The sequence below is a fragment of the Triticum aestivum genome, chromosome 2B (assembly GCF_018294505.1).
Source record: "Triticum aestivum cultivar Chinese Spring chromosome 2B, IWGSC CS RefSeq v2.1, whole genome shotgun sequence".
Classification (NCBI taxonomy): Eukaryota; Viridiplantae; Streptophyta; class Magnoliopsida; order Poales; family Poaceae; genus Triticum; species Triticum aestivum.
The window spans coordinates 90,985,441-91,008,831 of NC_057798.1; the positions used below are offsets into that span (position 1 = coordinate 90,985,441).

At 41.9% G+C, this 23,391-nt stretch overlaps 4 pseudogenes; all 4 read right to left on the bottom strand.

Moving 5' to 3' along the window:
• Positions 1-2,549: 2,549 nt before the first annotated feature.
• Positions 2,550-4,671, bottom strand: LOC123039018 (NAC domain-containing protein 92-like; annotated as a pseudogene).
• Positions 4,672-4,955: 284 nt separating this feature from the next.
• LOC123040594 (NAC domain-containing protein 92-like) lies at positions 4,956-5,860 on the bottom strand (annotated as a pseudogene).
• A 1,378-nt stretch (positions 5,861-7,238) lies between these two features.
• Positions 7,239-8,065, bottom strand: LOC123039019 (NAC domain-containing protein 92-like; annotated as a pseudogene).
• A 1,453-nt stretch (positions 8,066-9,518) lies between these two features.
• LOC123039020 (NAC domain-containing protein 92-like) lies at positions 9,519-10,347 on the bottom strand (annotated as a pseudogene).
• Positions 10,348-23,391: the final 13,044 nt, after the last annotated feature.

Here is a 23,391-nt window from a genome sequence, read left to right on the forward strand (position 1 = left end):
GCATTTAGCTAATTGAAATAATGTCTGGCTGACCTCTTTCCCTGTTGTTAGACGTAACATTTTTTAGCTGGTATTTAAGAAACTAACTCATTTGCTTCCATGATGGTATCTCACGGCTTCTCTTATTTTTGCAATGTCCCAGTTAAATACATACTCCCTCCATCCGAAAATAAGTGTCTCAACTTTAGTACAACTTTGTTCAACACTTATTTTGGGATGAAGGGAGTATAAGCCAGGGTTATGGATGCGTTAGTGGTTGGGAATGTTTTTTTGCCATTAGGGACACATTTTTTCGTAGCAAGTTATCATTATATTGCAGTAGCTTGCCGACTAAAATAAATATACATATCAAGGCATCGAGATTTCTTGATGAAATAGGGTAAGGGGAAAAACTAGGTAGCTTTGTCAGCTATATTTTGTTCGAACTCCTTTGTCTTATATTTACCTTTGTTGTTGCTTATCCCTGATTGGATCTGTTGGTCTTACTCGTAACACTTTCTCTTTGGCAATATTATAAAGTTTGTGGAACATGCATTTGTTCCTTTATTCCATCACATGTTGCTGTTCTTATATCTGCTTGTGCTCAATTGAATGCAAGTAATCTACTTATCTATCTTTTGATTTTTCTGTTTCTCTAGAGCATCATGAAGTTTGAATGCCCAACTGAGCTTGTGCCGGCTGATGGGATGTCTAAGGTGAACGTAAATCTTGTCCGTAAACAAGAAAAATGTCCTGTGAGTATCATGTAATTCTGTAGTGCTTCATATGTTTCTTAAATGGTCGCCGTCACAGTACTCATCGATACCCGAACACAGGAGCCAGTCAAGCGCCCTGTCCCATTTCAAGGAGGGGGAAGAATTCTTGCTGCACCATATGAAAACTCTGCTCTTGCGGATATCACTCCTGTAGCTGCTGCTTCTAGCACTGCGACCACCACGGTGCGCAAGACTATCATAGTAGATGATTCTTTGCCGTCAACCTCCCTCCAGATCAGATTTGCAGACGGCAGCCATGTGGTTGCGCGCTTCAACACAAGCCACACGATCAATGACTTACGAGCTCATCGACACGACAAGGCCAGGAGAAACAAGCGACTACACGCTCCAGGTCGGGTTCCCCCCTAAGCCGCTCGATGATGCGACCAAGACCATCGAGGAAGCCGCCGTCGCCAACTTGGCGACCATCTAGAGAGTCTAATCTCAACAGGCCTTTGACCCCATGTAATTGAACGCACCATCCATCCGTCCCAATCATGCACATTTACTTGCCCTTTTGCCCGTCCCTGAGCTCTCTTGGATGCCCCTCAGGTATTAAGATTGTAAAAATTGGCGAGATCTGGGTTCCCGTCTTATTCATCTGCTATAGCGTAAGTATACTTGTCTTGAACTTGTGCTTCCTGTCCGGTCTTCATGGCGTTTAGTGTACTGGAAGTCCTTTTGTTCGTGTCTAACGGCCTCTTTGGTGCAGGCATGGGACAGGGAAGGTAGTTGCAACGGATGCCCATTATTCATGTTTAGTTGTTTTCATCGATGAATCTCCTGACGCCGATTGAAATTTACGAGCAACCGGGGTTGGTTATTAGAAGGCAGTGTCTCCAGCACTAAACCATATTTCCTACTAACTTATTATTACCTACTTGATCAAAATGTTGGGACCGGCACCCTCGCGCCAAGGCGTGATTCCGTTCTAGTATATAGTACTCTAACAATGTTGTCGTGCACGAATACTACTAAAAAGCGCAAGTGTGATGCGATTTTCAGAAAATGTGTTGAATTGTGCTCCTTCCAAATTGTATCCCGAATTTAGTTATTCATAGACTCTTTGCACATTCTCCTATCTTTCCTCCTTGTACCATTTTTTGTCCCTACCTTTCTACTTCGAAGTACTTGAGATCGGAGAAAAAAGGGTGATCGTGTGATTGGTAAGGAAGGTAGTGATTTTCTAACGAGGATGCACACTCCATGATCCATGATGAGTACCGTTGCTGCGGATGTATTGCACAGTTTCTAAAATGGATCTAGATATAATTGGAAGGACCACAAGTGTGATACTCTAAAAATTCTCGGCTGGCAATACAATAAATAAACCTACTTGATAGACTTTTTCGCAAGAGGTGTATATTATGGTTATTTAGTCTACTCTGTCTTCCGTGGCTAGGCTGATTTTTTTCCTTCCATAAACTAACACCCAATTTGCTACGAGACAGAGAACTTAGACTCGGTGACCTCTGCTATCATCTGCTCTCCTCTATCCTTATGCTCTGCTATCTCTATCGCATCCCAACTTTTTCAACATTCACCAGGACAAATATCTCCACACCGCATTGTCATTTTCTGTGGCAATAATATTGTGATTCAGTGTCTTGATTAAGGAAGATGATGACCATGAACAATAGTGCCTTTACCACGAGCTGCCAACTATTATTAGGATGTTGCCTATGATTTGGAAGGAGATTGGGAGCCACCACAAGCAACGCCTCATGTATACGCCTTCAAGGGAGGCGTGCACTACTCCACTTTGGAGATGCTTCGTGAGGATCGACAATTTTACTAGGGAGAGTTCAAGACAATTTTTGTGAATGCTCCTTGTTTGAGCAGGTCGGCATGGCTGAGCTATTCATCACTATTGAGCAACTTCTCGAGGAAGGTGAACGGGTCCTCCTCCTCCATCCCCCTGTCAGATGCAACCGCCATCTAGGCCGCATTCTTCGCCACCAAGTGTTTGTTGAATAGCCAACAAACAACCAAATCGTCATGCACGCACACAATAGGCAGGTTGAGAAAACAACAAAAGGATAATAAGAAACAAGAATCAAATCTCGAGCGTAACATGTGATGCTCCAGCGGTTCAATCGATCAACTCGTCCAAAAACAGAGACTAAAAAACAAAATCGATTCTTGTCGTACCTTGGCAGAGAGGGTAGGTGATGGGGCACGTCACCCTTGAGGCGGTACTTTTTCATCACCCACGGTGTCTTCTAACCGCTGGGGGGCACTGCCGTCGTAGAATACGAGTGTCTTGTTCTTTCCGGTGAGGACCGCATACAGTACCTTGCTCACACGTCACCTTCCAATAGCCGCTCCTAGTCGCCCGATTGCTGCGCACCCCTATCAGGTACTTCTGATCCATGTGCGCAAAAAGAAACCACTCCTTCACACACATATTCACCTCGTCTGCAAAACGAGATGGCCATGAGCGTGCTGCCTCATGCCTGCAAATTATCGAGGACTAGTACTACAGTTAGCCGGGAGATCCCACAACTCGATATTGTTGAGGTTAACATTGGCGCCACGTGACAGGAGAAATAGGGGTAATTGATCTTAGGGGTGAGGTAGTGCGTGACCAACTCCTCGTCAGTGGGGTGAAACTGGTACCTCGGAGGAAGCGCTAGCTTAACACCTCCTATCCCATATCCATCACTACCGCCACATATGACATGGTTGCGCCCTCTCGAATCTAATATCTTGCCTTGATTTGCTATGGAATAACTAGATGAAATAGTGGCTGAGGAGGAGTAAGAAGAGCGATAGTTGTGAGAGAGGTGATTTTGTCTTAATGATTTCGTGTTTAGAAGTGCAATGGGGTGATGTGGTTATATAGCTTCCGCAATACTGTGTTGCTGGTCCAGTAGTGTGTAACAGGGCATCATGAGTTCTAATGCATCATGCTTAAATTTACACAAAAATTTATGTGGTTATCAAATGGTTTGAAAATTATATCACGAAGTTGTGGTGATGGTTCGAACCAATACCTGTAGAGCACACAAAAGTTAAGTGGAGCCCATTGATTCATTAAAAAAATGTTTTCCTCACTTCAAAAACATAAATCTTTCCACCTTGTATGTTTTGAGTACGAATTTAATGTACAAATTTTGGGGAGTAACAAAACCACTTTCGTTTGGTTAATTCGTCCTTCAAGTCATCATTTTCATGGATCAAACTTTATTTTTATTTTGAGTGTCATTCTTAGATATTGGGACTCCATCATGTGATTGATGTTGGAAGCCTCTTTTATGGTAATTTATTAGTTGTGGGAGAGTAGTAGTTTCCTAAATCGACCAAGCAGCATGTGACTTGCATGATGTTGTCATGCACAAATACTACTAAAAAAGCGCAATGTGTGACCTCCACATGTTACAGATGCGATTTTCAAAAAATGTGTTGAATTGGACTCCTTCCAAATTATTTCCATAATTTACATATTCATAGACTCTTTGCACATTCTCCTACCTTTCCTCCTTCTACACTTGTTTGTCCCTATCTTTCTACTTTAAAGTAATTGAGATCGAAGAAAAAAGGGTTATTGGGTCATTGGTAAGGAAGGTAGTGATTTTGCAATGAGGATGCACACTCCTTGATCATCCCAACGAGTCTCCTTGCTGCCGATGTATTTCACACTTTCAAAAATGGTATAGGAAATAATACAAAGGACCACAAGTGTGATACATTGAAAATTCTCGGTTCGTATTTCAATAAATAAACCTTAAACAAACCCACTTGAAAGACATTTTTCGCAGGGGTGCGTATTTTGTTTATTTGACCTACTCTCTCTTTCGTGGCTAGGCTGATTTTTTCCTTCTATACACAAACACCCAATTTGCAATGAGACATAGAACTTAGACTTGATGACCTCTGCTATCATCTGCTCTCCTCTATCCTTATGCTCTTCCATCTCCAACGCATCCCAACTTATCCGGTATTCACCACGAGAAATATCTCCACACTACATTTACATTTTCTACGGCAATAGTATCGTGATTCAGTGTCTCGATTGGGGAAGATGATGACCATGAACAATAGTGCCTTGACCATGAGCAGCCAACTATTATTGGGATGTTGCCGATGATTATGAAGGAGGTTGGGAACCACACCACTACCAACTCCTCATGTATGCGCCCTCAAGGGAGGCTTGCAGTACTACACTTTGGAGATGCTTCATGAGGACAACCAGTTTGACTAGGGAGAGTTCACGACAATTTCACAATTGGGTCCTTCTTTGAGCAGGTCGGCATGGCTGAGCAATTCATCACTGTTGAGCAACTCATCGAGGAAGGTGAATGGGTCCTCCCCCTTCATGCCCTCTTCGAACGCAACCGCCATCTAGGGCGCATTCTTCGACACCAAGTTTTGTTGAATAGCCGACAAGCCACCCAATCGTCACGCATGAACGCAATAGGCAGGGTGAAAAACAACACAAGGACAATAAGAAACAAGAATCAAATCTCGAGCGTGACATGTGATGCTCCAGCGGTTAAATCTACCAACTTGTCCGAAGATGGAGACTAAAAAACAAAATTGATTCTTGTCGTACCTTGGCAGAAGGGTTAGGCGATGGGGCAAGTTGCCCTCTAGGCAGCACTCGTTCATCACCCACGGTGTCTTCTAGCTGCTGGTGGGTGAGGGCATGGCAGAAGACGAGTGTCTTGTTCATGCCGATGAGGACCGTGTACCGTCCTGTGCCCCAAAATATCCCCTTGCCTTACCCGTCGCGTTCCAATAGCCGCTCCTAGTTGCCTGGTTATTGTGCATCCCCTTCAGGTACTTCTGATCCATATGCACAAAAATAAACCACTCCTCACACATCTTCACCTCTTCTGTAAAACAAACTGGCCATGAGCGCACTGCCTCATGCCTGCAAATTATCCAGGAGTTGTACTACACTTAGTCGGGAGATCCCAAAGCTCAATGTTGTTGAGGTTGACATCGGCGACTACATGACAGGAGAAGTAGGGGTTATGGATCTTGGGGGTGAGTTAGTGCGTTACCTCCTCCTAGTCGGTGGGGTAAAACCTTTACATCAGAGGAAGCGCTAGTTGCAGCTCCTCCAATCCCAGATCCATCACCGCCACCATGTTTGACATCACTGCGCCCTCTTGGATCTACAATCTTTCCTTGATAAGCTATGAAAGAACCAGATGAAACAATGGCTGAGGAGGCGTAAGAAGGGCGACAGTTGTGGAGAGGTGATTTTGTCTTAATGCTTTCGGTTTAGAAGTGCGGTGAGGTGAGGAGGTTATATAGCGTCCGCAATGCTGTGCTGCAGGTCCAGTAGTGTGTAACATGTCATGACAAGTTCTAATGCATCATGATTAAATTTCACACAAAATATTATGTGGTTATGAAATAGTTTGAAAATTATATCATGAAGTTGTGGTGATGATTCGAACCAGTACCTGTAGAGCACAAAAAAATTAAGTGAGGCCCATTGATTCGTTAATTTTTTTTTCTCACGTCAAAAACCTAAATCTTTCCATCTTGTATATTTTGAGTAGGAAATTCATCTACAAATTTTGGGGAGTGACAAAACCATTTTTATTTGGCTAATTCGGCATTCAAGTCAGCATTTTCATGGATCAAACTTCATTCTTATTTTGAGGGTCATTCTTAAATATTGGGATTCCAATATGTAACTCATGTTGGAAGCCTCTTTTATGTAAATTGATTAGTTGTGCTGGAGTAGCAATTTGCTACATCGACCAAGCAGCATGGGCCTCGCATGACTTTGTCATGCACGAATACTACTAAAAAGTGCAATGTGTGACCTCCACATGTTACAGATGCGATTTTCAAAAAATGTGTTGAATTGAACTCCTTCCAAGCAGGAAGGTAGTGATTGTACAATGAGGATGCACACTCCTTGATCATACCAACGAGTCTCATTGTTGCCGACGTATTTCACACTTCCAAAAATGGTATAGGAAATAATTCAAAGGATCACAAGTGTGATACAGCGAAAATTCTTTGTTCACATTTCAATAAATAAACCTTAAACAAACCCACTTGAAAGACATTTTTTGCAGGGGTGCGTATTTTGGTTAGTTGACCTACTCTCTCTTCCTTGGTTAGGCTGATTTTTTCCTTCCATACACAAACACCCAATTTGCTACGAGACATAGAACTTAGACTCGGCGACCTCTGCTATCATCTGCTCTCCTCTATCCTTAAGCTTATCCATCTCTATCGCATCCCAACTTTTCTAGTATTCACCACAACAAATATCTCCACACCGCATTTACATTTTCTATAGCAATAGTATCGCGATTCAGTGTCTCGATTCGGGAAGATGATGACCATGAACAATAGTGCCTTCACCATGAGCAGCCAATTATTATTGGGATGTTGCCGATGATTAGGAAGGAGGTTGGGAACCACATCACTACCAACTCCTCATGTATACGCCCTCAAGGGAGGCTTGCACTACTACACTTTGGAGATGCTTCATGTGGACAACCAGTTTGACTAGGGAGAGTTCACGACAATTTCGCGTTTGGGTCCTTGTTTGAGCAGTTTGGCACGGCTGAGCAATTCATCACTGTTGAGCAACTCATCGAGGAAGGTGAATGGGTCCTCCTCCTCCATGCCCCTGGCGGACGCAACCGCCATCTAGGGAGCATTCTTTGCCACCAAGTCTTTGTTGAATAGCCGACAAGCAACCCAATTGTCATGCATGCACGTAATAGGTAGGTTCAGAAAACAACACGAGGAGAATAAGAAACAAGAATCAAATCTCGAGCGTGACATGTGATGCTCTAGCGGTTCAATCTACCAACTTTTATGAAGACGGAGACTAAAAAAATTGATTCTTGTTGTACCTTGGCGGCGGGGTTAGGCGATGGGGCAAGTCGCCCTGCAGGCGGCACTCGTTCATCACCCACGGTGTCTTCGGGATGCTGGGGGCGCGGGCGTGGTAGAAGAGGAGTGTCTTTTTCATGTCGATGAGGACCGTGTACTGTCATGTTCCACAGAATATCCCTTTGCCTTACCTATCGCCTTCCAATAGCCACTCCTAGTTGCCTGGTTTGTGCGCATCCCCTTCAGGTACTTATGATCCATTTGCATAAAAATAAACCAGTCCTTCTCACCCATCTTCACCTCTTCTGTAAAACCAACTGGCTATGAGCGTACTGCCTCATGCCTGTAAATTATTGAGTTGTACTACACTTAGTCAGGAGATCCCATAGCTCGATGTTGTTGAGGTTGACATCGGCGACCAGGTGACAGGAGAAGTATTGCTTATGGATCTTGGGGGTGAGGTAGTGCGTGACCTCCTCCTAGTTGGTGGGGTGAAACAGTTACATCCGAGGAAGCACTAGTTGCAGCTCCTCCAATCCCAGATCCATCACCACCGCCATGTTTAACATCACTGCGCCCTCTTGGATCTACTATATTTCCTTGATATGCTATGGAAGAACCAGATGAAACAAAGGGTTGGGGAGGAGTAAGAAGAGCGACAGTTGTGGAGAGGTGATTTTGTTTTAATGCTTTCATGTTTAGAAGTGTAGTGAGGTGAGGTGGTTATATAGCGTCCGCAATACTATGTTGCCAATCCAGTAGTGTGTAATAGGTCATGATGAGTTCTAATGAATAATGATTAAATTTCACACAAAATATTATGTGGTTACCAAATGGTTTGAAAATTATATCACGAAGTTGTGGTGATGGTTCGAACCAGTACCTGTAGAGCACAAAAAAATTAAGTGAGGCCCATTGATTCGTTAATTTTTTTTCTCACTTCAAAAACCTAAATCTTTCCATCTTGTATATTTTGAGTAGGAAATTCATCTACAAATTTTGGGGAGTGACAAACCCATTTTTATTTGGCTAATTCGCATTCAAGTCAGCATTTTCATGGATCAAACTTCATTCTTATTTTGAGGGTCATTCTTAAATATTGGGATTCCAATATGTAACTCATGTTGGAAGCCTCTTTTATGTAAATTGATTAGTTGTGCTGGAGTAGCAATTTGCTACATTGACCAAGCAGCATGGGCCTCGCATGACGTTGTCATGCACGAATACTACTAAAAAGTGCAATGTGTGACCTCCACATGTTACAGATGCGATTTTCAAAAAATGTGTTGAATTGAACTCCTTCCAAGCAGGAAGGTAGTGATTGTACAATGAGGATGCACACTCCTTGATCATACCAACGAGTCTCATTGTTGTCGACGTATTTCACACTTCCAAAAATGGTATAGGAAATAATTCAAAGGACCACAAGTGTGATACAGCGAAAATTCTTGGTTCGCATTTCAATAAATAAACCTTAAACAAACCCACTTGAAAGACATTTTTTGCAGGGGTGTGTATTTTGGTTATTTGACCTACTCTCTCTTCCTTGGTTAGGCTGATTTTTTCCTTCCATACACAAACACCCAATTTGCTACGAGACATAGAACTTAGACTCGGCGACCTCTGCTATCATCTGCTCTCCTCTATCCTTATGCTTATCCATCTCTATCGCATCCCAACTTTTCTGGTATTCACCACAACAAATATCTCCACACCGCATTTACATTTTCTATAGCAATAGTATCGTGATTCGGTGTCTCGATTCGGGAAGATGATGACCATGAACAATAGTGCCTTCACCATGAGCAGCCAATTATTATTGGGATGTTGCTGATGATTAGGAAGGAGGTTGGGAACCACATCACTACCAACTCGTCGTGTATACGCCCTCAAGGGAGGCTTGCACTACTACACTTTGGAGATGCTTCATGAGGACAACCAGTTTGACTAGGGAGAGTTCACGACAATTTCGCGATTGGGTCCTTGTTTGAGCAGGTTGGCACGGCTGAGCAATTCATCATTGTTGAGCAATTCATCGAGGAAGGTGAATGGGTCCTCCTCCTCCATGCCCCCGGCGGACGAAACCGCCATCTTGGGAGCATTCTTTGCCACCAAGTCTTTGTTGAATAGCCGACAAGCAACCCAATTGTCACGCATGCACGCAATAGGTAGGTTCGGTAAACAACACGAGGAGAATAAGAAACAAGAATCAAATCTGGAGCGTGACATGTGATGCTCCAGCGGTTCAATCTACCAACTTGTATGAAGACGGAGACTAAAAAACAAAATTGATTCTTGTTGTACCTTGGCGGCGGGGTTAGGCGATGGGGCAAGTCGTCCTGCAGGCGGCACTCATTCATCACCCACGGTGTCTTCGGGACGCTGGGGGGCGCGGGCGTGGTAGAAGAGGAGTGTCTTTTTCATGTCGATGAGGACCATGTATTGTCATGTTCCACAGAATATCCCCTTGCCTTACTTGTCGCCTTCCAATAGCCACTCCTAGTTGCCTGGTTTGTGCGCATCCCCTTCAGGTACTTATGATCCATTTGCATAAAAATAAACCAGTCCTTCTGACCCATCTTCACCTCTTTTGTAAAACGAACTGGCAATGAGCGTACTGCCTCATGCCTGCAAATTATCGAGTTGTACTACACTTAGTCAGGAGATCCCATAGCTCGATGTTGTTGAGGTTGACATCGACGACCAGGTGACAGGAGAAGTAGGGCTTATGTATCTTGGGGGTGAGGTAGTGTGTGACCTCCTCCTAGTCGGTGGGGTGAAACCATTACATCAGAGGAAGCACTAGTTGCAGCTCCTCCAATCCCAGATCCATCACCGCCGCCATGTTTAACATCACTCCGCCCTCTTAGATCTATTATATTTCCTTGATATGCTATGGAAGAACCAGATGAAACAAAGGGTTGGGGAGGAGTAAGAAGAGCGACAGTTGTGGAGAGGTGATTTTGTTTTAATGCTTTCAGGTTTAGAAGTGCAGTGAGGTGAGGTGGTTATATAGCGTCCGCAATACTATGTTGCCGATCCAGTAATGTGTAATAGGTCATGATGAGTTCTAATGAATCATGATTAAATTTCACACAAAATATTATGTGGTTACCAAATGGTTTGAAAATTATATCACGAAGTTGTGGTGATGGCTCAAACCAATACCTGTAGAGCACAAAAAAATTAAGTGAGGCCCATTGATTCGTTAATTTTTTTTCTCACTTCAAAAACCTAAATCTTCCCATCTTGTATATTTTGAGTAGGAAATTCATCTACAAATTTTGGCGAGTGACAAAACCATTTTTATTTGGCTAATTCGGCATTCAAGTCAGCATTATCATGGATCAAACTTCATTCTTATTTTGAGGGTCATTCTTAAATATTGGGATTCCAATATGTAACTCATGTTGGAAGCCTCTTTTATGTAAATTGATTAGTTGTGCCGGAGTAGCAATTTGCTACATCGACCAAGCAGCATGGGCCTCGCATGACGTTGTCATGCACGAATACTACTAAAAAGTGCAATGTGTGACCTCCACATGTTACAGATGCGATTTTCAAAAAATGTGTTGAATTGAACTCCTTCCAAGCAGGAAGGTAGTGATTGTACAATGAGGATGCACACTCCTTGATCATACCAACGAGTCTCATTGTTGCCGACGTATTTCACACTTCCAAAAATGGTATAGGAAATAATTCAAAGGATCACAAGTGTGATACAGCGAAAATTCTTGGTTCACATTTCAATAAATAAACCTTAAACAAACCCACTTGAAAGACATTTTTTGCAGGGGTGCGTATTTTGGTTAGTTGACCTACTCTCTCTTCCTTGGTTAGGCTGATTTTTTCCTTCCATACACAAACACCCAATTTGCTACGAGACATAGAACTTAGACTCGGCGACCTATGCTATCATCTGCTCTCCTCTATCCTTAAGCTTATCCATCTCTATCGCATCCCAACTTTTCTGGTATTCACCACAACAAATATCTCCACACCGCATTTACATTTTCTATAGCAATAGTATCGCGATTCAGTGTCTCGATTCGGGAAGATGATGACCATGAACAATAGTGCCTTCACCATGAGCAGCCAATTATTATTGGGATGTTGCCGATGATTAGGAAGGAGGTTGGGAACCACATCACTACCACCTCCTCATGTATACGCCCTCAAGGGAGGCCTGCACTACTACACTTTGGAGATGCTTCATGAGGACAACCAGTTTGACTAGGGAGAGTTCACGACAATTTCGCGATTGGGTCCTTGTTTGAGCAGGTTGGCACGGCTGAGCAATTCATCATTGTTGAGCAACTCATCGAGGAAGGTGAATGGGTCCTCCTCCTCCATGCCCCCGGTGGACAAAACCGCCATATAGGGAGCATTCTTTGCCACCAAGTCTTTGTTGAATAGCCGACAAGCAACCCAATTGTCACGCATGCACGCAATAGGTAGGTTCAGAAAACAACACGAGGAGAATAAGAAACAAGAATCAAATCTCGAGCGTGACATGTGATGCTCCATCGGTTCAATCTACCAACTTGTATGAAGACGGAGACTAAAAAACAAAATTGATTCTTGTTGTACCTTGGCGGCGGGGTTAGGCGATGGGGCAAGTCGCCCTGCAGGTGGCACTCGTTCATCACCCACGGTGTCTTCGGGACGCTGGGGGGCGCGGGCGTGGTAGAAGAGGAGTGTCTTTTTCATGTCGATGAGGACCGTGTACTGTCATGTTCCACAGAATATCCCCTTGCCTTACTTGTCGCCTTCCAATAGCCACTCCTAGTTGCCTGGTTTGTGCGCATCCCCTTTAGGTACTTATGATCCATTTGCATAAAAATAAACCAGTCCTTCTCACCCATCTTCACCTCTTCTATAAAATGAACTGGCAATGAGCGTACTGCCTCATGCCTGCAAATTATCGAGTTGTACTACACTTAGTTAGGAGATCCCATAGCTCGATGTTGTTGAGGTTGACATCGGCGACCAGGTGTCAGGAGGAGTAGGGCTTATGGATCTTGGGGGTGAGGTCGTGCGTGACCTCCTCCTAGTCGGTGGGGTGAAACTGTTACATCAGAGGAAGCACTAGTTGCAGCTCCTCCAATCCCAGATCCATCACCACCGCCATGTTTGACATCACTCCGCCCTCTTAGATCTACTATATTTCCTTGATATGCTATGGAAGAAGCAGATGAAACAAAGGGTTGGGGAGGAGTAAGAAGAGCGATAGTTGTGGAGAGGTGATTTTGTTTTAATGCTTTCAGGTTTAGAAGTGCAGTGAGGTGAGGTGGTTATATAGCGTCCGCAATACTATGTTGCCGATCCAGTAGTGTGTAATAGGTCATGATGAGTTCTAATGAATCATGATTAAATTTCACACAAAATATTTTGTGGTTACGAAATGGTTTGAAAATTATATCACGAAGTTGTGGTGATGGTTCGAACCAGTACCTGTAGAGCACAAAAAAATTAAGTGAGGCCCATTGATTCTTTAAAAAATGTTTTTCTGACTTCAAAAACCTAAATCTTTCCATCTTCTATATTTTGAGTAGGAAATTCATGTACAAATTTTGGGGAGTAACAAAACCATTTTTCTTTGGCTCATTCGGTATCCAAGTCAGCATTTTCAAGGATCAAACTTTATTCTTATTTTGAGGGTCATTCTTAAATAATGGGATTCCAGTATGTGATTGATGTTGGAAGCCTCTTTGAGTGAAATTGATTAGTTGTGCAGGAGTAGCAGTTTGCTAAGTCGACCAAGCAGCACGGGCCTCGCATGATGTTGTCATGCATGAATACTACTAAAAAGCGCAATGTGTGACCTCCACATGTTACGGATCCGATTTTCAGAAAATGTGTTGAATTGAACTCCTTCCAAATTATATCCATAATTTATTTATTCATAGGCTCTTTGCACATTTTCCTGCCTTTCCTCCTTCACCCCTTTTTTCTCCCTATCTTTCTACTTCGAAGTATTTGATATCGGAGAAAAAGGGTGATGGGGTGACTGGTTAGGAAGGTAGTGATTGTACAATGAGGATGCACACTCCGTGATCATCCCAATGAGTCTCGTTGCTACCGTTATATTTCGCACTTTCAAAAATGGTCCAGGAAATAATTGGAAGGACCACAAGTGTGATACATTGAAAATTCTTGGTTGGCGTTTCCATAGATAAACCTTAGAGAAACTCCCTTGGAAGACATTTTTCGCACGGGTGCATATTATGGTTATTTGTCCTACTCTCTCTTCCATGGCTAGGCTGATTTTTTGTTTCCATACACAAACACCCAAATTGCTACGAGACAGAGAACTTAGACTCCACGACCTGTGCTATAATCTGCTCTCCTCTAGCATTATGCTCTGCCATCTCTATCACATCCCAACTTTTATGGTATTCACCACGACAAATATATCCACACCGCATTGCCATTTTCTGTAGCAATAGTATCGCGATTCAATGTCTCGATTCAGGAAGATGATTACCGTGACCAATCACTAACAAAAAAATACACTTTCGTGATGATACGTGTTTGTCATAGTAGGTCACGTTTTTTGTCATGGACGTACATACATGACGATTTTATGACTGAATCAAGAGAGTCATACCTTTGTTGTCGTAGAAGTGATCCATGACAATAATAAAATTATCATCACGGAAGTGTCCACTTGCATGATGATAAATGTCGCGTCATGGAAGTGTTTTCGTCAAGGGTAATCGACACGTGTCTTCCATCGTAACGGGTTGCCGTTAAGCTATGGGGTTCCATTTTGCATTCGAAAACCCGTTAACAACCCAGACCTATGGGGATTTTCTACGTGTAAAATTCTCACTGGCCACAGTAACCACATGTCAGCTCGTCATTGGGACAGAGAGGCGCCTATGACATGTCGACACATTGGCACGACCCAACTGCGGCCCATTTAGCTTACAAAGACTGGCCATTTGACTTGGTCAAAAGCTAGCGGGCCAGCCCATGAAAAGCATGTTAGCGGTCTGTTCGCATATAGCCCATTTTACGGCCCGGTAACTCACGGCCCATTATAGTGTTCCCGAATTCGGCCCAACATCGTCATATGGGCCGTCCAGTATAATACCAGCCCGTTTCACTTTCGGCCCATGTATGGCCCACGACGTATTTCGGCCCATATGAGGCCTTTTGTATCTTTGGGCCCTTTAGTGGCCCGAGGTGACTCTGGCCCATAATAAACAGTAAATTTCTTTATGCACATTAATGGCCCATGATTCACATGGGCTGTTTTTCCAGCTCATGTTAGCTTACGGCCTACTGATGTCCCGTACATTCTCTTGGGCTCCTTTTCGGCCCTCGATTACTTCTGGCCCGTTACTGACATGTTCTTCTAATGGGCCAAATTCAGTCAGTGCTTAGAATCGGCCCGTTGGTGGCCAGTTAACCCACTGCGCCATTTCCAACCTGTCATGTATTCTGACCAATTAACAACCTGTTATGCTTGTGACAGAATTAAGCCATTGTTGTTTTCCGGCCTGTTACTGTGCTGGCTCGATACCAATTACACCCGTTTACGGCCCCTGTTGGCCCATTTATCCAATGTCCCATAGGAGGCACATTGATTCTATGGCCCGTTGGAGACCCATTTATCCGACAGCCCGTAGGAGGCCCATTGATCCTATGGCCCATAGTAGGCTCAACGTTACCACGGTCCGTATCTGGCGCACGGTTGTTGCGGCCACTAGAAAACCAAGGAAAAAGAAGACTGGGGAAATAAATAAGCCAGAAACTAACGCTAGGCGATTAAGGCGATTGCACAGATTACAACCACTTGGCATCAAAGTTCGCCACCAGTGCAAATATAGGGAGCACCCTACACTATACAAAAATGGCTTGTTGTTTTCCTTAGCCGGTCACTGCACATTAAGAACAAATTTTGTATTGCAACAAAACAAATTAAAACCTTAAAACAAATGGAAGGTTGGCATAAAAATTAACAGTCCGGTAGATAAATGCACCACTAGAAGTTCAGAAGCTCAGTTCATTTGACCTGACTGTTCTGTTTTCATGTTGTACTGTCTGATGGAGCACCATAACCTTTGCCTCCATTTCTTCTAGGCTCCTAAACAACATAGCAAATGTCAGATAGTCTGGTTTCAAAACCATGCATATCTTGACGACATCGAACAATGGCTGTCCTTGTTTCACAAAGTTATCTATTAGCGATTGGACTTGTGTCTGGAGCGTAGATATATACTTGTTTTGAGCTTGCATATATTGACCATGAGGCAGTTTGGATGATATTGCCTCAACAACAAACCTAGTATTACGCAGGAACATGCTTTTGGCTCTGTTAGTGGACAAATACTGACCCAGTGCAGCAAGAGGTGACATCACGGTTATAGTTGCCTCGTCACATTCAGATGGTGGTGGTTCCACCATTTGTACCATAGCTTGATGAAAAGTTGAGTTTGTGCATTAGTAGTATAAGAATAGAAGATATTAAGGAGGCAGCAAAACCAAACAGAATAGCTTTGGTCAATATACATAACTTATTTTGGTGAACCCGTGTAAAATATTAGTTGTATTTTAGTGCAAAGTACATAATAAAACAAGGTTCCAAACATATGACCATGTACCATGGGTAATGTATTGTCTATTTCTTCACATTGTGTTGACAGCTAAGGATAAGTGACAAAGTTTAAAATATGGTAAGCATAGTATGACATCATTCATATCACAAAACAACTGAGAATAGACAAACAAGCAATTGTAACATTGTGTGGGAAAGTCCAGCACGAAACTAGATTACAGATCAAGATCAAAGGAACATCACTCCTATATTTTAAGCCTTGTAAGCTGCAATGATATGCTAAGGCAATTGTGTATAAAATTGAAAAGAGTAATAGACATTGGTTGCAAACCGTGCAGTTCAATGCACAAGTCAGAGTAAGTCGTAGTTAAAAGGCATGAGGCTTAAGGACTTACAACTGCGGCTTTGACTGGTGTAGTCATGCCCTTCGTCTTGGTTGTGTGACAGTACTTGAAGATTTCCACAACATTTGGTTCAGGTTTTTTTGGTCCTTGTGGGTTTTCCTCTTCATTTGGAACAAGTCAAACCAGCATGACCAAGGAAACTACGAATACCTTTAATGTCTTTAGAACATGGCATTTCCTCAATTGCATCAACTTTATCTTTATCCACCTCAATACCTCGTTCATAAATTTTATACCCCAAGACAATGCCTTCATTAACCATATAGTGGCACTTCTCCCAATTCAAGACAAGATTAGTTTGTTCACATCTCTACAAAACTCGATCAAGTTGCTTAAGCAATCATCAAAAGAAGTTATGTTCGGGACATAACCCTGAGGTGTGACCCGCCCAGCAGAGGTCGGGTTACACCGTTGGTGACTTAATATGAAGAAGGCCCAAGAAGGCCCCAGAAGACGAAACAACAAGGCGGCGGCTTAAGAGGCAGCCTTGGTGATGGCCCAAGACTCGGAAATATGAGCCGCTCGCTGGTGACTTGCCTCGTAAGGCAAGGCAACTTAGAAACCAAGCTAGTCACTTTGTGTGATCTGGCTCAGACTCTTGTAAGCCCCGGGGCCTCGACCTGTGTATATAAAGGTGAGACCCGGTGATGGGTTAACCCAAGAAACAACTAGTAGATAGCTAGGGGAAGCGTATGCCTTGTAATTGATACCCAAGCAATACGAAACAAGAGCAGGAGTAGGCTTTTACCTCGTTGCGAGCGGCCAAACCTGGGTAAAACCTCATGCCCTTTGTCTCGTTCAACCCATTTGAGCTAACCTACGTTTTGATGGCTCCACACCTAAGTCCTTTCAGAAGGGCATCTGCCGTGTTAAGTCCACAACAGTTGGCGCCCACCGTGGGGTCAGGGGCACGGTGGTTTCGACTTCTTGAAGGGCAACTTCTCAAGGATTGAAGGATACGCCATGGGCCGGATGACTAAGAGTCGCCGCGGCAAGATCTACATCAACGACGCTGGATGGGGCTCTGAGGACGACTCAATCGAGTACGGGTATCGGGTCCCCTTTGGCAGAATTCACGTCTTCATCGGCAAGATCGACGAGTCAGAGCATGTGCCGGACCTGACGTCCATTTTGCATCATGCTTTCATATCGATATTTATTGCATTATGGGCTGTTACTACACATTATGTCACAATACTTATGCCTTTTCTCTCTTATTTTACAAGGTTTACATGAAGAGGGAGAATGCCGGCCGCTGGATTCTAGGCTGGAAAAGGAGTAAATATTAGAGCCGTATTCTGCACAACACTAAACGTCCTGAAACTCCACGAAAGTCAGTTTTGGAATATATTAAAAATATTGGGCGAAGAAAGCACCAGCGTGGGGATGTCTTCGTGCCCAAAAAAATCCTCAAAATGTTTCACTGCGTTTGGACTCTGTTTGGTATTGATTTCCTGCGATGTAAAAAACATGCAGAAAACAGCACCTAGCACAGGGCACTATATCAATAGGTTAGTACCAAAAAATGATATAAATTGACTATAAAATGATTGTAAAACATCCAAGAATGATAATATAACAGCATGGAACAACCAAAAATTATAGATACATTGGAGACGTATCAGCATCCCCAAGCTTAATTCTTGCTCGTCCTTGAGTAGGTAAATGATAAAAACAGATTGATGTGGAATGTTGCCTAACATGTTCATCACATTTATTTTCTTTATAGCATGGACATTTGGAATTTTATATGATTCAAAGCAATAGTCTAGTTTTGACATGAAGACTTTAATACTCAAGCATACCAACATGCAACCATGTCTTTTAAAATATCAACACTAAAGCAAGTTATCTCTAGCCCATTATGCTCATTCATTGATCCACTCATGAAACACACTCGAATATTAGCTACACATAATGCTCAAATACAATCATAGTGCCCCTTAGTTGGTGCTTTATAAGAGAAGATGGAGACTCAAATTCAAAATAAAAATTGCATAAGTAAAACAAAGGCCCTTCGCGGAGGGAACTAGGGATTTGTAGAGGTGCCAGAGCTCAAAGCTTAAATGGAGAGCTAAAATTTTTTTTAAGAGGCATACTTTTCCCACCAACAAAATTACTTAGAGCTCCCAATACTTTCCATGCTAGATACATCATAGGTGGTTCCGAAGCAGAAAATAAAGTTTATTCCTTTTTCCACCATTACTTTCACTTTCCATGGCTAAACGTATCCACGGGTGCCTTCCATACCAACACTTTCCAAGGAATTTATTATTTGAAAACATAATGTAAATTCATTTTTCATTTCGAGACTGGGCATCCCTAATACCTTTGTCGTACTCTCATGCAATGACAAGTGAATAAACACTCATTGTGAGAATAACACATCTAGCATGGAAAATATTGGCACCCTTCACCGCCTCGCGAGCGGTAGAGCACACAAAAGAGAAATTTATTTTGTAAATTAGAGATGGAACATGCAAATTTGCTTAGAATGGCATGGAAATACTGCATATAGGTGGGTATAGTGGACTCATAAGGCAAAACTGGTTTAAGGGGTTTTGGATGCACAAGTAGTGATCATACTTAGTGCAAAATGAAGGCTAGCAAAAAGGTTGAGAAGCGACCAACCAAAAAGCGAAAAAATCATAACCAAGCATTAAGCATAAGTAACACCGAATAATGCACCATAAGTAGGATATAAATTTCATTGCACAACTATTGACTTTCGTGCTTGCATAGGGTATCACAAACCTTAACATCAATATTCTTACTAAAGCACAATTACTCATCAACATAACTCACATATCATATCGTCATGTCTCAAAACCATTACTAAGTATCAAGTTTATTTTGTCCAATGATCTTCATGAAAGTTTTTATTATATCCTCCTTGGATATCTATCACTTTGGGACTATTTTCATATGTTACTTTTGACAAGCTCGCACAAATATAAGTGAAGAACCTGAGCATAATTTTTCTTTCTCTCAAAATAATCTAAGTGAAGCAAGAGTGAATTTCTGAAAATTTTACTAACTCCCAAATAAATAGAAGTGAAGCATGTGAGAATTTCTTCAAAAAGATAACAATGCACACCGTCCTCCAAAAGATATAAGTGAAGCACTAGAGCAAAACCATGGCTCTAAATATTTAAGTGAAGCATAGGAGCAAGCATAGCATAGTTTTTGGCTCTCTCAAAAAGGTGCGTTCAACAAGGATTCAAGACTTAAAACACAAAACAAAACAAGCAAAGACTCATTTCATACAAGACGCTCCAAGCAAAACTCATAATATGTGACGAATAAAAATATAGTTTCAAGTAAAATACGATGGTTGTTAGGAGAAAGCGGGGATGCCACTCAGGGCATCCCCAAGCTTAGTTGCTTGGTACTTCTTTGAATATTATCTTGGGGTGCCTCGGGCATCCCCAAGCTTAGTCTTTTGCTAATCCTTATTCCTTCACCCATCGTAACATCACCCAAAATTTGAAAACTTCAATCACACAAAACTCCAACAAAAGCTTCGTGAGATCCGTTAGTATAAGAAAGCAAACCACTACTATAAGTACTGTTGAAAACCTATTCTTATTTTTTTGCATTATATCTACTGTATTCCAACTTTTCTATGGCAAAAACTTATCAAAGAAAACCATCGAATCATCAAAACAAGCACACAACACAAAGAAAACAGAAGCAGTCAAAAACAGAACAGTCTGTAGCAATCAGGATATTTAGAATACTTCTGTAACTCCAAAAATCTTGAGAAATTAGGAAAACTAGTCGTCAACCCGTGCATTCGCACGGGCTAGTTATTTTGAGTGTCAACTTTGTATTTGTGATTCCATTAAATGATTTCTTTGTATCCTCAATTTCACCAGTTTAGTATTAGTAGGTTCATAAAGAATTGGGCAAAGATATCATGGTCATAAGTATGAAAATATACTTTCATGATCCATGATATCATATATAGATAGGAAAAATGATCAATTGTCATAAAAAGTAATTGAAATGAAACTTCATACACGTCCTGGCATTCTGGCTTATGTGTAGAAGATTAGAATATACATATACATATATATGTATATGTATATATATATATGTATGTATATGTATATGTATATGTATATATATATATAATTATTGCTTCAAGTAGCACCATGTACATAGAAAAATATGCTTAAAAGACGAATAAATTGTAAAGAACTATGTAACTAATGCTCCAAAATGACTTTGACTTGTGTACTTTTGACTAAAATTATATGAGGCCCTCCAGTTCACTCTGTAGAAGATATTAGAGCGTAGACTTATTCCTTTTAATATATCCCATTATAGAGAATGGAAATGTACGTACATAAGAGACCATATTTTCTGCTTATAGTAAATAAATACAAACTAAACTTTATCTACTCACGATGCATGTCTACTAAGGTCTGCGCTTGTATCTATAACAAACATATCAACTACAACAGGGAAAACAATTTAGTATAGTGGAGTCAATTACTACAGATAACGTTATTGGAAATTTGCTAGTCTTACTAAGCAAGCCCAACTTGCATACAACAGAATAAATAAGTTGTACTACAAAAATCAGTTCAGCTATTAAAACTAACCAAGTATATATATGTGGAAAAACTACCAGACGTTCAGTTGAGCATCATTTTTCGATCTCCCTAGCCGATTCAGGTAAATACTGCAAGGCACCACCTTCTTTTCATAATGAATGCATATACATTCAATATGCAAAAAAAAGCAATATAAAAAGATCCACCACATAGCTAATAGCGTCATTTTTACTTGTAAGATGCACATATCCAATTGGATAACTGGGTGAGCATAAATTAAAAGAAGAGACCAAAGAATTGAAATAACCTGCAGAAATTGTCATCCACTTCGAGCTAGCGTCACTGGTATATAAAATACAGTAAGGGAAGCGATTATAGGAACTCAATAGAGATAATTCTGGGTACGTACTCCTACCACAAACCTCATGTACATCATACGTTGATTGGATAATCTAACTACCGGATGCAAACAACAAAAACAGATTAGAATACCAGCACGGCCTCCTCCGGTTATAAACGGAAGCGAACGGCATCATCATCTTGGACGGGCGACACTGGCGGCGTTCGACGTGCGACACTGGCACAACGGCTTGTCGATTGGAGTTGATGCTCAAGCACGGAGGAACCCATCAACATGGAAAAGCATGGGTTAGTCGACTCCTCGAGGTGTGATGGCATCAAAGTGAAGGCACATTCACAGGGATATGTGTCCATGTTATATGATCTTCGCCTCGCGAGTTTTGATTAGGAGAATCTGACAACGCTTATTTTGCTTTGATCTTCGCCTCCCGAGTTCTCATTATTTTCTCTTAGAATATAAGATAATCTGTGAATTGATTTGAAAGTTGGGCGATCCAATGAGATATATACAAAGGACTAATTAATCGCCCATCTGATATTTATTAGGTCTATTATATAATAAACAAAGTCCCAAAGTTGAAGTTACAATTAAAGGGGAAGAGAAGCAAATCTCAGATAGTACCTGCCAGGAGCGGCTCAAACCTCAAAACTGCATGAACAACTCTGTTCCGGGTAAAAAAGCGAATCAAACTGTAAATCTATGATAAAAACCAGACTGTATTACTATTAACTATATATCAGAAGAGAGTGGTTTTTTGTAGCTCGGGCTACATGACACCTTCTATCTGTGTCGTTTATTGGCCTCTTGTTCCTCGAGATTTGCATCAAGTTAAACAAGTTCACATGCAGAAGATGAAGTTGATTATAGACATGTCAGACTTTGTACACCAGAGAGTGAAAACAGATGAAAAGAAAGAGAACAGTCTCTTACGAATAAAAAAAAGAGGGAGCGGTCTCCTCCACAGCTCCACTGCATGCAGCACACACGAGCAGTCTCTTGTGCTACTAAAAAAAAAGAGATGGACGTGAACAGTATGTTTGCTAATAAAATACTAGAGAGAGAGAGAGCTGTGAGCAGTGCGTGTGAGGCTGCATGCAACACTTTCTCTCTCTTTGCAATCGCATTTTCACTTTTACCGTTGTAAAACAACTCGCATCCAGCACAGACGATTCTCCTTCTTTCATTTTTCTAATTTCAATTTGTGGCACCTTGAGCATCTGAGCAATCACATGGCCACACTGTTGCACTCGTGTTCCTTTGGCGCGTAGTGCAGAAAAAGATTCTAGACTGAGTCAAGTCTGCGTGCTAGTAGGAAATGAAATGCAACAGTAGAATTCCTGACAATCCTGCCTGCTAATTGTCTGACGTTGCCACTGACCATTGCACGTATCTCAAGGTGAACTGATGGTGGTGATAGTAGGTACCATGTAGCTGGAGCTAGGAAAGAACTTTGCGATATCAGAACAGTACCTGCAAGTATGGTTGCACAACTCGTATTCTCCTTTATGCTTGCCTGTGAGAGAACTAATTATCGTGCGTACGCGACCAAGGATGAATAACGAAAGAAAATTCAATAAAGAGATTCAACAAAGCCAAATTAGCAGGTTTGCTCTTCTAAAAGCATCAGGTACGTCACCAAACACGTACAAACTGCAGAAAAAATACCAAATTAGCTAATAGAAAGAAGAGTTAATTTTACAAATCATGTTGCGGCATATATCTAATCTTTGTAAGTTGGGGTGAAGAAGATGATGTAAAAACTGGTTTTGAAGAAGATGATGTACCCTTGTTTGCGTGAATGAAATAGCGAGAAGGTTCTAAGAATATAGGCAATGGACACTGGTGGAAAAAGGGCCTTTGGTCGCGGTTCGCAACTGCCATTAGTCGCGGTTGCGCAACCGCGACCAAATAGGCACGACTAAAGGCC